This window comes from Acipenser ruthenus, chromosome 6 (assembly GCF_902713425.1).
Source record: "Acipenser ruthenus chromosome 6, fAciRut3.2 maternal haplotype, whole genome shotgun sequence".
In the NCBI taxonomy this organism is placed as follows: domain Eukaryota; kingdom Metazoa; phylum Chordata; class Actinopteri; order Acipenseriformes; family Acipenseridae; genus Acipenser; species Acipenser ruthenus.
Window position 1 is genome coordinate 57,078,667 of NC_081194.1, and position 15,047 is coordinate 57,093,713.

At 38.7% G+C, this 15,047-nt stretch overlaps 1 long non-coding RNA gene across 1 annotated transcript; it reads left to right on the plus strand.

Annotated features, from left to right (window-relative positions):
• Positions 1-226: 226 nt before the first annotated feature.
• On the plus strand, positions 227-14,777 carry LOC131737386 (uncharacterized). Its single transcript, XR_009329001.1, has 3 exons — positions 227-560; positions 8,967-9,018; positions 12,259-14,777. It is a non-coding gene; the product is annotated as an uncharacterized LOC131737386 (long non-coding RNA).
• Positions 14,778-15,047: the final 270 nt, after the last annotated feature.

Here is a 15,047-nt window from a genome sequence, read left to right on the forward strand (position 1 = left end):
TAAAAAGTAATACAAAAATACAGCTACACTCCATTTGTATTCTTTCTGTAGCAGTGATTTGAGTTTAATTTAGTTTTTTTTAATTAAATTCAATTCAGTACAATGCAAGTCTAAAAGGCAGTGGCATTACAGATTATGATGCACTAGAACCACATGTGCAGCCTGGCTCTTTTGCATAGCTGATAAGCCGCTTGTCTGCAGTGTCACCAGCCTCTGCCCTGTTACATTGGTGTCGTGCCCTGGATTTGACCCACTGTTAATAAAGTGTATTAAAGATGTATTAAAATTAACTTGTGAATTGCAAAATACTGCATACAGGAGTTTATAGAATGCAACAGGTCAACAGGTGACATAATTCCCAGTTACCAGGATGAATCGAGCTACTTAAACCTAGAGGCGAGGGCTAATCCTGGGAGGTCTCTGCCTGGACTTGTTGGGTGCCAGAATAGCAAGTGAACTATCTCCATCCAGTTCTCTTCTCTAACAATGCTGGAGCACAAAGGCCAATACAGCACTCCCTGTGGGATCAACTACCCTTCAAAAGGTAGTGCTTTTACAAGGTGAGTTACTGAGGACCCAAACCTTCAGTATTTGAAACCATATGGGACACTCCTCTTTAAAAAATTTAACTACCGGTGTTTTTTATTTCAGTTCTATTTCAGTTGTGTTTTATTTCAGTTCTATTTAGTTAAGTGCTTACACATTTAAGGCAGTTAAAAATGTTCATAATGTTCATATAAATTCATATTAATATCATTTTCCTGCTATGAAATAATAATTGTCAAAGTCACAGTAAGGACTTTCCATTCATCTACTACTTGTTCTTTCCCCAGTGCTGCCCCCGTGATAAAACTTGTATCTATCCTCGAGATACAAAGTGCTTCAAAGTTAATTAGATTCGAATGGAAAGTCTTTAAAGGTTATAATAAAATAGGGCTTTTATCACCATTCTGAGTTAGGACACATTCAAACTGCTTCAAAACGCCAAAGGTGGTAATGAAATTCAATGCCACATTCCTGAACTTTGTATACTGATTGCAAATCCGGCTCAGGCATTTAAGCTTGAGTCAAGATGGAAGTGTTTTCAGTTTAACTAGACATTTAAATCAAATATGAGAAAAAGACTTTTAAAGAGATAATTTATACAATCTACATTTTCAGATTATCTAATTTCTTACCCATTTAACACAAAAAAAAAAAAAAAAAAATACCATAGGATAATTCTCTGATGTATATTATAGGGTTCTAGGATTGCAAACGTGTGTATGTGTGCTCTATGTGTATCCAATGTGCCTGAGCTGAAGGAAATATGCTAGACAGAATGAGCCCAGATTTCATCAACAAGATGTAAAATCCTGGTTACGAATTATCATGTCTGAAAGCCATATTAAAAGCAAAAATGAAGACACACAGAAAACTAAAGCAGAGATGCCAGTGCATTTGTCATGAACGAATACTTGAAATCATTTTTTTTTTTTTTTTTTTTATAAAGATTATTTATTAAATTACTAGAAATTGTGTATTTTGCTTTTTGTTTTTATTAAAAAAAGTGGTTAATGTTTACTAAATGCTTGTCCTTAATCTGTTACCTTGAATTATGGTATAATAAGCGTAGGGTGCCAGTACTTTTGTCTAAGACTGTACAAGACAATGAACAATCCAGTATCCGGTATGTCTGTGTCAGCAGTAGGGAGCTCCTTGTGATCTGTGTTGGGGCCAGTTTAACTTTTTATCAAAGACTTTCACAATCCCTGTATTACATTATCTCACAATCTCTACTCAGACAACTAATTGGTTTTCTATATTGGCGAATCAGCAAACAATGTCTCTAGGCTCCTTCTCAAGCACTTTAGCAGCGTCTTAAAGTGCTGGAAGGAAATTACATTAAAAACAACTGGTTGTAAGACAAAGTATCCCAGTTGAAGGGATTTGTTGATACGTAACAGGATAATTAACGCTGTGTGATGAGAAATGGATAACAGAGGAGATTGAATTCAGGCGTCTCAAAGTGTAGCATTGATGTATAGCTTGCCTTACACTGATTAACAGCCAGTTTGAATCTGACACTGGCTGGGAATGATCACTCCTGGGATGCTAGTGTGCACAGTATAGCCTACTGTATATCCATTGTAGTCATACTTCTTGTTATAATCCAGTTCAGTTTAGTTCACTTTTGTTCAAGGGTGTTCACAAATCTCTTTGAATCGGGTACCAGATGCTCCCCACCCTGTCCTATCAAAAAGGCTAAAAGCAGTCCACAATTTAAATAACTATCATTAATTTACAGTTAATAATCAGCAGCACAGAAGGCAGTGTTTGAGTTCAGTCCCTAGAGTGGGATCGTTGAAAAGAGACAGGTGAGATAAGGAGAAAAGGAATGATGGGTTTCCACTATTTGAATCCTCTTTTGAAGCAAATAGTAGAGCAGACAGCTTTACAGCTGCATTGAAGTGCAGACAAAAGTTCAAGAAAAAAAAGTACATTAGTGTTCAAATCTAGCCGAACATGCAATTGCATCAAACAAAGGGATACAAGCAAAAAAAAAAAAAAAAATACTATGGGGAATAACTTGAGCATCTCTTCTGGCACTTTTCCATCTGCTTATCTTATATGAGAGTATTTACCAAGAGGCCCTAGAATATGGTTAAAAAGACTTTAACTGGTGCCAAGAAGAAGGTGGTTTTTAAAGAGCCTTTGACTTTGCTTCTGTGCTTCTGTTTGTGTGGTATTAAAGCTCTCCCAAAGCCCCTTCAGGAATGTGTTTTCTGTTTTGTTTTCTTTTGTTTTACCATTAATAATCCAGCAGACTAAATGTATTTATGCATAGCTTTTAATGCATTCCGTTATTCACTGTTGATGTAAACTATAGTAATTACTAAAAAGTAATGTTGATGGCAAACAGGTCAAATAACAATAATGTCCAAGGCATTCCCTACACTTCATTCTGAGCTACTGATTGCTATATTGTTGTGTTCACAGCCATGGCGGGGGATGAATGAGACTGGCATGCTTGTTCTAATATATATATAATTTTTTTCAACATTTTTCTAATGTAAACTGCAAGTGGACAAGTAGTCACTTCCAGCCCATGTCTTTGTTCCAACCATGTTCTAAATTATTTAATTAAACCAACTAAACCTCTATCCAGGTCCCAATGTAGTTATTTATACCTAATAAAACCTGGAGTGGCCCTTGCAGGAATGCCCTTGGTATTAACATATTTGAGTATTTAGTATATGTGTACTCATTGTGCTTTCTATTGCTTCTAATTTTGGTACTACAACTTGTAGAATTGCCATAACCTACTTGTTAACTGCTTCAACAATCTAACCTTTAGCTTCCAGTGTCAAACATCTTTTCATTCCACAAAACCTACGCAGAGAATGTTGCCAAGTTACTGAGCCCTGGAGGCGAGTCTCCAGCTTGTGTTGTCTGCACCTAACCAGTAGGGGGTGAATTATAACCCAGGCCATTTTCTCCTGTAGCTCATGGGAGCACAATAACCAAACAAGCACTCCATGTGGGCCCCCAGGCAAAATAGGCTACTTGGCGCAACTGAGATTCATACCAGCAAGCTCTTGATAGCATGACTCACCCTGCACTCCACAATTGTGCTTTACTAGGTGAGCCACTGGGGATCCTGTTTTGTACCTAACTTTAACACAGTATCGATTCAATGCATTAGGTTCTACGTGGCATTTTCAGCTGTTCTCCAGCTGACAGACCTGCCTGTCTGTCTATTCTCACAGCACTTGACAGTGTCACAGCCTTCACGCTGAATGTAAATGCTCTGTGAAGAAGTCGTCTCTAACACGAGCTATGACACAGAGCAGCTACATGTTTCTTGTTGTATTTCCTTATTCCTGATCAAGTAGGAATACAGAACCCATTAGGCCAGGACAGACTGACCCATAGTTCAGTAATAGAACCCTGATAGAGGACATTATTGTCAAGTAGCTGATCACACCAGGAAAGTAAGAGCACTACCTTACATACAAGGTCAATTACCAAGGTAGGAAGGTTACATGGGTGCCCCTTTAAAGGCCCCAGGTTGGGGGTTAAAGAGTAAATAGCAAGGTTCTGAAAATTATAGAGCAATACGTCCCCACATGTTGCTACAACTGTTTAATTAACTTACCTGTTATTTTTCTTTCCATTGTTAACATCCTGACAACTTTTTATATATATATATATATATATATATATATATATATATATATATATGTAAAAAAAAAAAAACATAACAAGTGCTGTGGCTTTTCTGTTCCGTACCACATCATGGATCGTTATTGCTGTGTTATGTGTTTGACAATGTGGGCAATAATCCTTAGACTATCAGTGCACTAGAGCGGACATTTTGAAAAGAGCTTTGAAACAGACTTTAAAGTTATAAGTGTAAAAAGTTGTCAGGATGTTAACACTGAAAAGAAAAATTACAGGTATGTTATTTAAACAGTGTAGCAACACGTGGGGATGTGTAACACTATATTTTTCGGAACCCCGCTACTTACTCTTTAAATGGGTGCCCACTATAGAATGCCCAATGATTAAGAAAGGAGTTAGAAGTCTGACCCTTGTAGAAGTGACAAGAGATTTTAATTAATTTCTAACTTTTAAGGGGGGAGATGGCCATTGATGTCTGTCACGGAGAGTTTTGTGGTGACGTCAGACCAGGAAGAGATTGACAACAATACTGAAGCGCTGGTGCACATATTTATTATTAAAACAAAAGATTAAACAAAACACCAAACAAAATGGCATGGTGGCCAAAATAAACCAACACAAAGACAGAACAAAACAAGTAGTGCACTGTTGTAAAGCCAGCACGAGTAGCAATTGTTATTATTTTATCTTTCTCTTACATTCTCCTGTTCCACCTCTGGACAATCCCCCACCTCAAGAGAGCGATCCATGCCTCGGGGGGCTTAAAAATAAGTGAGAATGTGGTTAAGCTAAATTGGTTAATTGGCAATTTATCTTGACCACTTGTACAAAACAGTAGTTTAGTCCAGCTCAGGATTCCAGAGGAGCGGCTGCAGTGTTTGTGGTCCTTTTCACAGAGATTGCACAGCTTGAGTAAAATATATTTACTTTTGTTTTTGCTTTGTTAATTATTGGCACTTCTGTCTCCTGCTTCTGCTGTTCCCACCGCAAGCCTTCCTTGACCATCGGCTTCCCTTCCACACCCCCTCTAATTTTACTGAGAGTAGAAACTGGTACAGAACTTTTGTGCTTGTTTATTGTTTGCCAACATAAAATAAACAAAACAGGTTGCAGCCTTCTGTGCAGCTTCCTCTTAACAAATGGCACTTTTTTTATCATGCCCTCCTTGGCAACACTTTTTTGAGCACTTAAATAGCTTACAACATAAATTGTTCATACATGGATTTTTGTTTACAAAGCTATTTACAGTCTCAAAGTTGACGTCATTGGAACAGTTGTTTAGTAAGTAATTAAACACCTGCCAAAAAACTAAATGCTGAACTCAATGACTAAATCAAAGCAATAAGAAAAAAAAAGCATAATGCTTACCAGGTTTCTCTCACCAAGGAGGAAAGGTTATCTGTTGCTGCAGAGTCCATAAACTAACATTTGCATTTAAAGAAGTGGAAAAGTAAGACTTACCCTATGGCTTTGACTGGGTTAGAGAATACATTGAAACCTCAGCTTAAGGCCAACTTGATACAAAGGCCACCATGCATTCCATTGACTTCAGTGTTAGTGAACTTTCAATATTAAGTTAACCATACTATTAAGGCCACGTTTTGCTGGTCCCCTTGAGTGGCATTAATAGTGAGGTTTCAATGTATGTTAGCTGGAAATAGCATTAACAACTCTGCTGCCCCTGGAAGAAGGGAAGGGTTGAGTATGAGTTCTCAAGGTTGCTCAATGTGGACAGCGAGCATGATCAAGTAATGCACAGCCCTATGCTGGCTGCTATGGCCGGGATCATAGCCTCTAGCTCTGGCAGTCCATCACTGTTCCACAGCTCTTGCACTGTTTCTCCTGACAGGCACTTTCTCAAGCTGTAGAGCAGGGGCTTGTCAGCACGCCAGTGAAGCGGTAACAGCTGTGTGCGCTGAGCTGGAACAAGGTGCCTAGGCCACCTTCAGCAGAAAAAAACAAAGATGCCAGGTAGAGATCGATCTTTCTTGCTTGCTTACTTTCTCTTATTTTTCGTATGAAGGTACACCTAACTTGATACCCGCGGTGTTATAGGTCAGGGCCACATAGAAAAAGGGAGCCTCTATTATAATTTCCTTTTAAAAAGGGCACACATTATATTTTGATTGAGGGATGTCTAGGGGTGGGGTGGAGTGGTGGCGCGGTGATTAGCAATGCTGCCTCACAGCGCCAGGGTCCTGGGTTCAGTTCCATTTCTATGGAACAACTGGGTATCAAAAATGTATTTAGGCCCTTTTCACATTACAGGTTTGAAACCATATTTAGAGTGGTTTTCAATTTGCATCCACATTAAATGAGGTTTCTAATCATGTTCTCTGTGAAACTGGATAAGTAAACCTGGTTTACATGTAAGCTGGTCATGTTTGATTGTTAGGTGCCTCAAGATTTTATGCTCAGTTATGGGAAGTAAGTAACTGTTGTGCAATTGTGGCCTTTTAATTTAAATTTACTCTGTTCGTTGTGCTGTGCTTTGAGTTTTACTGCACTAGGGCTTCTCATGGGCAGACTCTCAACATTTTGGGTATAACATGATTGATCAAGTATCAACATGGTCAGATGCTGAGACAAGAAGTCTCATCGACTATTGGGTTAATGAATCTGTGCAGTAGGAGCTGTCTTCATATAAAAGAAATAGCAAGATTAACCTGTAAGTTTCTGATTATATAACTGAATGCCCATTCAAAAAGGTTGCTGGGATGTCCCAAGCCACAATGCAGATTTGATCTTGATGGGCTACATTCCTCTAGAGTTATGCATTGTAATAGGGGGTGTGTTAACTGCATCGGTTGTCACTGAAAATAAGAGTCAGACACAGAACATTGCGTTTCATGTGCCGCTCAGGCACGTCGATTTAATAACAAACACAGATTATGGCAGGTGTAATTGCAAGCAATGCAGGATTTAATAAATAATTATAAAAAAACACTGCAAAACAAAGCTAATGAATAAAAGTTTGCCCAAAGACGGCGAGCGGTACTACTGCTAAAAGAGAGGTCCCGCTCCAGGAACCTACTACACTACGTAGCCCTCACTATACCATTGTGGGATTCAAATCCCCTAAACTGACCTAGTTCTGGTGCTCTTTCTGACAGTCCCGGCTGGGCAGCACCTTCACGGAACCATCTGGGAGTTGAAGGGCTTTGTATATTAATTTTCCCTTTTCCTGGCTCTTTCCCTGTGAAGTGGACGCTCTCCTCCTTGGTGGAAATATGAAAGCATCAGTGCAGCGCACGTCTGTGGGTCAGTGGCCTGGCAGCAGCCAAGATCTGTGGTGCAGACTCTTTTTGAACTGGCTGTAGGCTCCCCGGGCATGCTTCCCAGCAAATCAGGAACTCCCGATCAGCCCAGCCACCGGCGAGCCTCCTTGTTCAATCAGTGAGAGCTGAGGAACCAGGCATGAAATCAAGCTTTTGTTTTTTTTTTAAAGTAAAGCCAAACGCCTGGAGATCACATTCATATCCAGAGGATTAAATGTTACTCATGACTGCATCATAAAGTTATTAGACCTTCATTCATTCATTAGGGATTCATGGATATGCAGCACATTTTTTCAAAGGGGAACATTTATATTCATGGCCTAATTCAACGTTCAAAATGTATTCTAACCTCAGCCAGTTAATTTCAGATAGTGCTATTTCACATCCCAACTTGGGGATTCATTTTTAAAGACTTGTACTAATCCAGATGGGGGTGTGTTAACTAAACTAACAGAAATCCCTATGCAGTAAAAAATAAATAAACAAGGAACCTGCTGCCAGCAGACAGAAAACCAGAAGTCAAATATATTGATGTTGAACTTACTGTGGTTTACATGTGACCCTTTTCGTACGGACACTGGTTGTTTGTATTACTCCCAGCATGTGTACTTTCTGCAGAGCAGAGTTTGCAATTCAGGAAAAAACTTATTAAAATTGTTATTTGCATTTGTGGAAGGACTGACACAAATGAATCAATCAAACCCTCTTAATTGTGGGTCATTACAAGTTCTCCTTTGTTTGTTCCATATTCAATAATTAACAAGTTCTTGGTTTACAGTAAATGTGCTGTATGAAACTATTCATTATTTCACTGCCTCCAACATTTCAAGTTTTTTCATGCAAAAGTCAGATTGCAAAATAACTATATTTAAATAACTATATTTAAAGCATGTGCCATCTGCTGCTCAGGTCTAGAATGCATTGTTTAATTCATAATAAGAATAAGAATAATATCTTGTTTAATTGCACAAATGAAAAAAATATGTTCCTTGAAAAAATAAGAAAATAAACAGGCAAGCCACTATAATATGGAAGTTTGCACTTAAAAAGACTCCTACAAGTATATTAGTTCAATAGTCTTGATCAGGGACTGACTTGGCTTATATTTTTGTTATTAATAAATCTCATACACATCTGCAAAGCATTCTTAATTTTCACAGAAATTACAAATAATGAAAGTACAATAGCACTGACTCTTAGCTCTGCAGGCACACCTCAACAAGACCTGAAAATGAACCTGTGTTTTACTTCTATTTCTGTGACTCCGAGAAGTGTAAGACAAATGATGCTGCTTCAGAAAACACGGATGTGTTGCTGCAGTTGAGTTAGCGCATGGTGTGTTAATTAATCAGTTTTCTGCGCTAGTGGGCTGTGCTGCCTCTGTTCCTTTTTCCTGTTAGTGCCCAGCGAGCCTACTGAAGAGAGGAAGGCAATGTGTACACCTGTCTCCTTCTCGCCAGCTCACAAAACATCTAGATACTTGAAACAACAGTGAGAATACAGTTCTGCTTTTTTATTTTACAGAGATCCAGCTTGCAGCTACTGTTTAAAGCCTAGAATGGAAAAGCCCATGCAGGTACTGTAAATTAAAATCACTTCTGAACATAACACACATGCAAATGCTTATCTATCTATCTATCTATCTAGACAAACAAAGGCCTCCTTTCGTCATTTCAAGCTATTTACTCTTTAATTTCCTGAATGATGTTGTAGATCTTCATAATTACTGCATAACAAATAAAAAATAAATATACAATTTCTGGTTTATAGAGGCTGACTCTCACTAACACAACAAAACAAAGCTGCTTATTTCTGCCTGCTCCTGTCACTCACATCCCAAGTGCTTCTTCTTCTTGTAAAATGTAATCACTGAGCCAGAAGGCTAGGCTGTTGAAGGACGCAGATGGGAAACAGGGAACTGCAAACATCTTCATGGTGTTCTCTATCAGAGTCCAGAGGCAACGTGACAAGAGAGATTACAGTCCTACTTTAGGAGATGCCTCACCAACCACTCTTTTGCTGTTTTCCAAAGCAGGGCCACAAGACTGACAGATTTTAACCTCATGTCAGACCATGTGAATGCTAAGCTTGGCGCCTGTCTTCGCACTTGAGCAGTTTAAAAGGTAATTTTGTTTTTCCATAAAAAATCTCTATCTCTGGGGACTTGGACTCAGCTCAAGATGGCGGCATAGTTTATGTGCTTGCATACCCTCAGTCCATATTGTTCAAATAGACACTTCTACACCTAACTGAGGGCATTTTTATTGTTTTCATCTTTTAATGGAAATCGCAGATAAGAGATGGTGTCTGACATGGACCCCAGCACGGAAAAAAGTCAGATAACTGCTTACCATGGATCCCGTGGCTGACACAAGCATTGGGCCTCGTGCTGAAGATTCGCCGTTCCTGTCTGGTTCTCAGTTGGAGCTGCTGAAGGCTTTTTTCACCAACTCAGTTGAGGACATAAAATCTTCACTGTCCTATCTCTCTGTCATTACTAAAGCTATACACTCAGACATGAATCTAATCCGATACAGACTGCAGTATATACAGCAGGAAGTGGCAGCTCAGTCTTCTTCTCTACAGGCCTATGGCAAACAAACAGATGTCTCACATACACTGTAAAAGCCAGAAGATGTAATATGCAGAAAAGGAAGTATGTAATTTAATAACATTCATTTAGATAATGCATTTACAAAACAAATTATTTTGTGAAAGTAATGAATGCTTGCCTGTCTCAGGTCACACAAAATATTTTAAATCCTTTAAATTTCCAATACATTTCAATACCTGTGTCTGCCTTTCAGGTATGTGTTGATTCATTGCATCCTGAAACCGATGCCAGCATAAGCATAAGATCTTTTTCGGTTACCGCGCATAAGTATGGCTTGAATGTTTCATGTTTATTTTCCTTTTAACAGTTTCCTTTTAACGGTTTAAAGTCTTAAGCCACCACATCCTAATTTCGAGAACATTCTGTTAACCCTTTCCGGTCCGATGTCGGACCCTGTCCGACATCATCAAAAAGACGTAAAACACAGGTCTCTAGTCATTTTTTCTCCGGAAAAAAACGAGAAAACCATTCAATGGCCGAGTGAGACTGATAGGAGCCGAGAGAAGCCAAAAAAAAGGGCGGATCTGAGCAATACGCTTAGCCCCGGCACCACAGAGAGAACACAGACATAAACAAACAAGATAGCTGCTTCTGCATCTAGCGCTCAAAGAATATCACAGACATTTGCAGAGCTTTTTGAGATGTTATAGTAATAAAATAATGGCTTGGATCGCATTATTGAGGAGTTTGGTGATAAAACGAGTGATCAGAAGATGACTTATCGGTATGCAATGCATGACTATGAAGAGGTATGTGAAAAATACAACAAGGGGTGGGGCGGGGCTGGAGATGCAGTACTGAGTGTCCTGTTGATATGCAGTGCCTTTTAAACCTGTTTTACTATGAAAAAATAATTTTCCAGCACTTTTTCAGGCACTTACTGTCTTTACAAGTTTAATAACTTTAATTCTGTCGTCTAGGGAGGACCTTTTGTTTCTCCACATTTTCTCTCTTCCTTTACAAGAGAGCGCTGTTGTTTTATTGATTACGGATAAAAGACAGCTAGAATGGCTACCGTATTCCTTTGAATTTAGGATGTATAATTTGAAACCATATTTTTCTTATAATAATAGCCCTGTCTAAGGGTGCTTAATACAGGTTTGAGTCAGTTGCTGGGTAAGAGAATTGTGGTCGCTGGTCGTGTTAGACAGGTGGTCACTTAATACAGTTAAATAAAAGCACAAATATCATTGGGAGGAATTTAAAGTGGTCGCTTAGGACAGGTGGTCGCATGAGCAGGTTTGACTGTATTAGTATTGTGGTTTTTCACATTTGTTACATTTCACATTATGTTTTTGTTTATTACTCAAAGGTAATGGTGCAACAATTAATTGATACATCGATTATTGATCATTTGTCCTTAAATTTCCAGAACTTCTATTACATATTGGTGAATCGATGCATCAAATTAGAACCCAGTTTTAAGTCTCCTGTTGCCCGTTTGCATTAAAAAAACTTTTTTAATGCTATTACGGTACACAAACAACGTCTGCACGTTGCTAGGATACTCACTTTAGGCCTCTACATTTGCGTTGGATATACCCTGTGTAAAACGAGTTGAGTTCACTGGTGAGTCTATATATTTTTGTGCACTAGAAAGTTACAAGAACACAGCATATACCTTTTATGTTATGTGTAATCTTTTCAAAAGAATGCCAATATTAAATCTAACGATTACCTTATTTTGTTTCAAAGTATGCTGAGTTTGGATTACATGGAAATATTATATAAAAAGAAGCTGAATTTAGTACAGTAGTTAAATTAGTCAGGATTTGTGAGATTAATTAAAATGTTTTGCTTTGAACATAAAATGTTAACAGTAATGAACAACCATAGTTCATAGAGAAATGACTGTTAAAATATAGTATTTTTTTATTATTATTACAATGTGAAAGGGACATCTGATGTGGATGCACGCATTTTATTTTCAGTTGTAAAAAAAACTCGAAAAGGAATACAGAAGGATAAAGACACGGCAGCCTGATGGCAGGAAGGACTGACCAGAAACTGATAGCAAAGCTAAGAATTCATCCTTGAAGTACGCCATTAAAGCGGCGGTCTTTTGATTGAAAGAAGACAATTAGTATTACTACTCTGAGGACCGTGTGGCGTTTGACAAATGATTCAGAAGTAAAGACACTTGGCAGAAATATTTCTATTTACCAATATTAATGACAAGGTGCTGTACTGCTTCCCTTCAAGGCAACCCCCTCCATGACCGACGCCCCAGAGAAGAAAACAGGCACCAATCAAGGGACGGACTGCCAGCTCCCTGTACACACCCGAGATGCGAGGTCCTACCTTACTTAAGTTAAGTACCAGTGGCCGGCTCCGAAGACCAAATCAGAGTAGGGAGGGCTGAGATTGGGGTGTACGTAGTGAATGACCAGGGACACAGAGGGAGTGTGGAGATCAAGGCTGTTTGTTCTTCCATTGCAGGATCCTGCATCGTGGTACTGGAGAGGGGGTATCAAGTCTGAAGGGAGCTAAATATAAGCCTTACACCGTGATGAACAAACGGATTAGGAGGTTCTTGGATTGGTTACCTTCAGCTAATACTTTCCCTAATTGGCATTTCTACCAGGACAGTATTTGGCAACTTGGATTAAGTACGGGACCCACTAACTGAGATTTCTAGGCTTTTCTTAGGCCCAGGTGAATGTACTGGAATGATCACCAAATTGCTGCTAATATTGTTCAGGACATAACGTGTGGAGTTGAAGAATTGTATTAATAATATCCCCCTGAAGTCACAAGTAGCCTGCTACAGTTTATTTAAGGTTGTAGTGATTTTACTTGGTGCACAGTTTTAGGTGTTTTTAGGATTTTGTAGGTTTTGTACTGAAATACAATTCATTTTAAATTCTATTAATTATTCATTTCAAATCGGTTCCTTTCATAGAGATCAGAAATCAGCTCTGATTTTGCTGCTTATTAAAGAAGGCAAAGATCCTCTTGAATGTACCAGTTATAGGCCTCTCTCACTTCTGAACTCAGATCTAAAATTATTTGCAAAGGCACTGACCAAATAACTAGAATTTTACATAGGTAATTTAGTAATTAAAAGGTCAGCTGATTTGACTAAAATTAAGACTGATTTGGCTAGACTGTCTCCCTTACAGCTTACGCTGCATGGTAGAATTTCTATTTTAGAAATGAATGTCCTTTCTAACATCATTTTTTTTTATTCTCCATGCTACCCATATTACCCCCCCCCCCCGGCAAATACTTAGAAGAAATTAACTCTGTCTTTATTTGGAATGGCAAGCGTCTGAGAATTCAGTTTAAGAACTTTAAGTTTTACTACTGGGCCTTTCAGCTGTGGATATTTAAAACCGGGCTGGATCCAAGTGCCCTGGTTTCATGGTGTTCAATTTAAGAGGCAATAATTAAGCCAATTAGGCTTCAGGATCAACCATTCTCTGGCCTCAGAAATAGGGCTTTTTCTTTGTGACTGGAACCCATTATTGCACACTCTTTTAGACATATGGAAAAAAGTGCAAAGATTCCTTGGAATCTCTCTCCACTTTCATAAGCTCTCTGCCATTTGCAAAAAACATCTACTTTTGACAGGCTCACAGCTATTTAACTACCTACCTTGGTCCACTAGAAATATTCATATTTTAAATTATATTGTTGATGATAAAGGTATGCGCATGTTCCAAGATCTTAAGGAAACTTACTTACTCCCTGGGTTCTCTTTTTTTTGTATGTTAACCTTTCATGCCTATGGGGTTCCATGGAATGTGATATTGCCCATTCACCCTCTAGCTCAATTGTTTAACACCAATTCCCTCCCAGTGACTACTGTCTGGGATAGAGAACTTGGCAAGCTGGGAGTCAGCCTCGACTGGAATAGGGTGTGGGATAATATTTTTACACCCTCCAAAAATCTAACACACCAGTTGATTCACTTTAAACTTGCACACAGATTTTATGCAACGCCATATTGGCGGTTCCAAATGAAAATCACTACAGTAAGTAGTTACCTACACATGTTTTGGGAGTGTTGTATCATTGTAAGCTTTTGGGTATATGTAGTTTCTGTATTATCTTAATTAATTTGTGTGGCGGTACCGCTGACTCCTGAGTTGCTTCTTCTTGGCGATGAACCCTAAATTGCCCTTAATCCTCACACAAGACGACTTTTGCTAGCAGGGCTAATTGGAGTTAATACATCTATTTGAAGGGGTTGGGTGGAGCCTGGGTTATCACTCAGTCGTTTTTGGTTATACACTTTTCTAGACATTACACTTATGGAAAGGTCCACTGCGATATTGCACCAGGCCAGTGCAGTCACAGTGGCCGTTTGGTGAACGGCGGTCTGCAATATTAGAGATTTGATTCTTACTTTGGGAGCCCACACTCCCTAATTCTTGTTTCATTTTCTGTTTTGTAACCTGCTTTGACCCCCATGTATTTGTTTGCTTCTTGTTTGTTTCTGATTTGTATTGTTTGTTTTGAGAAAACTTTTATAAAAATGTTTTAAAAAAAAGAATCTCTCTCTCCCTCTCCCACTTATGCAACAGTTTCTTCTCTCTCCTTCCCTGATCCGCTCTGCTTTTCCATCTCCATCAGACTTCATCAGCCAGGAACCTATGAAGACCCATGCTACCTTCCCAATTGCTGGACATTTTTGCACTTTCCCAATTCACCCGCAATTTAAGTCACTATTTTGACAAAAAAAAAACTTGTCAAGAATGAAAGTGCACCCCGTATGATTCTTGAGTACCTTCACTGTGAAGCAATAGAGAAAGCATTTGTGAAGCTTAGGCAAGCATAGGAATGAAATAAAACATGGAAAACTGTGAAATTACCATGCAAACTTACCATAACAAACACAAAGGTTTCAAGCATGTCCAGAGTCAATGTGGCAGGCAGCCTTATTCAAGTGAAACACTTTGACATGTTGTTGTAGGTTATTTAGGTATAATTTATGCAGCCCTGTGCTTACTAATTGCTAAATATTTATAGGAAAGTCCTTGGGGCTC